Genomic DNA, 4,090 nt, shown 5'->3' on the forward strand with positions numbered 1-4,090 from the left:
TGACATTTAAGCTGAGACCTTGGTAAAAGCATCTGACCTCTCTGAGCTTCGGGTTTCCCAGCCGCAATATGGGGAATAGTAAAATATGCCCAGACAACAGGATTTTGGAGAGGAGCAAATGGGACTGAGAAGGCTAACTGCTTAGTGCACAGTAAGATCCTTGCAAATGCAAGGGTTTAACACTCGAGTGCTAAATCCCTATATGAAGCAATTTGTACTTGAAGGTTTAGGATTCCTCAGTATGAGAGTAAACCATAGTACTAGTAGTAGTAGTAGCAATAACAAAAGTTGGGACTTCCCTGGTGGTCCAGTGGTTAAGACTCTGCGCTCCCAATGCAGGGGGCCCAGGTTCGATCCCTGGTCAGGGAACTAGATCCCACGTGCATGCCACAACTAAGAGTTCACAAGCCACAACTAAGGAGCCCACCTGCCGCAACCAAATAAAAATACTTAAAAAAAAAAGTTTACTGAGTGCTTACTATGAGCAAGGCAGTGCTCTCAATACTTTGCATGTATGAGATGATTTAATCCCCTTAATCCCTCTAAGAAGCAAACGGTATCATTAGTTTCATTTTATAGATGCTGAAACCAAGGCTCACAGAGGTTGAGTCAGTGGCCAATTTTATGCAGAGGGCCTGGTGGAGCCAGGCTTTGGACTCAGGTGCTCTGGATCCCGAGGCAGTGTCCTCACCATCAAACTTTGCTATTTCACCTATAATTGCTTTTAAAAAAATAAAAAATTAGGTACAGCTGATTTACAATGTTATATTAGCTTCATGTGTATAGCAGAGTGATTCAGCACTGCATTAAAAGTTATTACAAACTAGGGCTTCCCTGGTGGCGCAGTGGTTGAGAGTCCCCCTGCCGAGGTAGGGGACACGGGTTCGTGCCCCGGCCCGGGAAGATCCCCCATGCCGCGGAGCGGCTGGGCCCGTGAGCCATGGCCGCTGAGCCTGCGCATCTGGAGGCTGTGCTCCGCGACGGGAGAGGCCACGACAGTGAAAGGCCCGCGTTCCTAAAAAAAAAAAAAAAAAAAAAAAGCTATTACAAACTAATGGCTATAATTCCCTGTGCTGTATAATATGTCCTGTTGCTTATCTATTTTATGCAGAGTAGTTTGTGTCTCTTAATCCCATACCCTTATCCTGCCCCTCTCCCCTTCCTTCTCCCCACTGGTAACCACTAGTCTGTTTTCTATATCTGTGAGTCTATTTTTATTTTGCTGTATACATTTTTTGTTTTATTCTTTAGATTCCACATGTGATATCATACAGTGTTTGTCTGAATTATTTCACTACGTATAATATTCTTTAGGTCCAGCCACATTGCTGCAAATGACAGAATTTCACTCTATTTATGGTTGAGTAATATTCCATTGTATGTATATACCACATCTTCTTTATCCATTCCTCTGTTGATAGACAATGTGAGTTGCTTTCATATCTTGGCTATGAACTTTGGATTTTTTCTAATTAGTGCTTTCATTTTTTCCAGATACATATTCTAGGAATGGAAGTGCTGGGTCATATGGTAGCTCTAGTCTTAATTTTTTGAGGAACCTCCATCCTGTTTTCCATAGTGGCTGCACCAATTTACATTCCCACCAACAGTGTGAAAGGGTTCCCTTTTGTCTACATCCTATCCAACATTTCTTGTAGGCTTTTTGGTGACAGTCAACTGACAGATGTGAGGTGATACCTCACTGTTGTTTTGATTTGCATTTTTCTAGTAATTAGTGATACTGAGCATCTTTTCATGGGCCTGTTAGCCAACCGTGTGTTTTCTCTGGAAAAAGGTCTATTCAGGTATTCTGCCCATTTTTTGATTGGGTTGTTTTTTTGATATTGAGTTGTATGAGCTGTTTATATATTTTGGATATTAACCCTTTGTCAGTCATATCATTTGCAAATATTTTCTCCATTCAGTAGGTTGTCTTTTCATTGTGACGATGTTTTCCTTTGCTGTGCAAAGGCTGTTAAGTTTAATTAGGTCCCATTTGCTTATTTTTGCTTTTGTTTCTTTTGCTTTAGAGACACCACACAACTGTGGTCAATTAATCTATGACAAAGGAGGCAAGAATATACAAGGGAGAAAAGACAATCTCTTCACTAAGTGGTGCTGGGAAAACTGGACAGCTACATGTAAATGAAATTAGAACACTCCCTCACACCATTACAAAAATAAACTCAAAATAGACTGAAGACCTAAATGTAAGACCTGAAACCACAAAAATCCTCGAAGAGAACATAGGCAGAACACTCTTTGACATAAATCGTAGTAATTTTGTTTTGGAACTGTCTTTGAAATGAAACTGTCCCCCTTTAAGAGTCCCCCTAAAACCGAGTTCCCTTACCAAGCTTAAGAATAAATCTCTCTGTCCAAAACTTTGTTCCCTTTCTTGTCCCCTCTGACCTCAATCCTGTGCTAACTGAACACTTACCAACCAGAGTCAGACGACTAAGATTGCTGTTGTCGTATCATCATTACTGTTCAAACTCAGGTTGTTTCTCTCGGGCATGATGAGCTCACAGACCCCCAAGCTGTGGACCACCTGGCCAGAGAATCCTAAACCAGAGACACCCTGACTCCCAATAAGAAATATCACAGAAATGTCACGAAATGATGATTAATCCCAGCCTCTTTGTTCTTCCCCTTTGAAAAAAAAGGAACTCAAAGGCCAGGTTGGAGTGCATCTGAGGCTTGTCATCTGCTCCCTTGCTGGGTGCCCCGCAATATATCCTTACTTTGCTGCAAACTCCTGCTGTCTGAGTTGGGCTTTCTGTGCCGCAGGCAAACAAGCTCTTTGCTTGGTTACAGAAACCAGATCTCCAAAATCCCCTCTCCTCCTACCAAGTGTGGGTGAAAATGCCTGTGAACCCCATATTGCCTTTGCACTGTTTAGTTTTGCACCAGACGTGATGGCCTTGGCCTGTAGGATGATCTGTCTGACGGGCAAACACACAGCACTGGATTTCTCCGAAGGACTTGAGATCCTCCTAGCACTCAAAGGACTCTAAGAATGTGCTTCAGGATGAGAAGCACAAGATAATAACAGCAAGCTTCCTAAAGAAGTGAGCTCCCCACTACCAGAGGTATACAGATAGAGGCTTGATGGTCCTTTGTCAGAGGTGTTATATAATGAACATTACAGATTAACTAGAGCATTGATCTAAGATCTCCTCAGCGCTAAAATCCCACCTTCTGATAGAGATATACAATAAGGGTCTTCTCTGCCTTTCTGTGCTTATAGATGAGGTAGGAAGCTGCCTATAAAATAACACTGCAGTGCCACCCCTCCCTCCTTCCCAAGTGTACAATCCACACATGACAGTCTTGTAGGGGAACAAAATTTTCCACCCCAAAATGTGTCTCTGTGGCATGAGGGTTAATTCAGACTGATTGTTTTTAAGAAACGCAAGTCTTTCTTTTTACCTCCCCCTAGCTGCCTAAAGAATGTGGATCGGGGACCTGTTCCAGGAAGGGAACTATTCCCGTGGATAAGTGTAGTGTGAACTGGGTGTGGAGACAGGGAGGAGCCTTGCAAAGCCTGTTTGTTAAAATTCCTCTCTGCGTCCCATTGTCTCTGCAAGGACCCAGCAAACATTCATTTACCGAGCATTTACTTATACATCTCCATGTGAATAGCCTTCCTCCCCTTTGAAGTCCCAAACCTTTACCCCCAACATCCCCTTTTGTCTTTAGCTGAAGATGGTATTTAAGGTGAGGGTTTCAGACGTTTGGCGAGTACTCCATTCTTCTGGGTCTCTGCGGCCTATACATGTGATTAAACTTTTGTGTGACTTTCTGCTGTTAATTTTGCCTCACGTCAATTTAATTCTTAGGCCAGCCAGAAGAACCTAAAAGGGTAGGGGAAAATGTCTTCCTCCCCGACACTCTCAACCTGGAAATTGCTGTTTCTCTGATTTAAGGCGCAAAAGCCTTCCGTGAGAATGAAATTGTGATCTCTGGAAGGAGGTGACTTATCAATGACAGATATCAGAGTTGCCAGCTCCTATTCTATCCTTTCCTGAGAGAATTAAGCAGGGGACAAGGATAACTTGCTGGGATAGTGGGAAGGGCAAGAGGGAGG

At 43.0% G+C, this 4,090-nt stretch overlaps 1 non-coding gene across 1 annotated transcript; it reads left to right on the forward strand.

Moving 5' to 3' along the window:
* The first annotated feature begins 296 nt into the window (after positions 1-296).
* On the forward strand, positions 297-369 carry TRNAG-CCC. The gene has a single exon. It is a non-coding gene; the product is annotated as a tRNA-Gly (tRNA).
* The last annotated feature ends 3,721 nt before the right edge of the window (positions 370-4,090 follow it).

Source organism: Phocoena sinus, chromosome 6 (assembly GCF_008692025.1).
Source record: "Phocoena sinus isolate mPhoSin1 chromosome 6, mPhoSin1.pri, whole genome shotgun sequence".
Taxonomy (NCBI): domain Eukaryota; kingdom Metazoa; phylum Chordata; class Mammalia; order Artiodactyla; family Phocoenidae; genus Phocoena; species Phocoena sinus.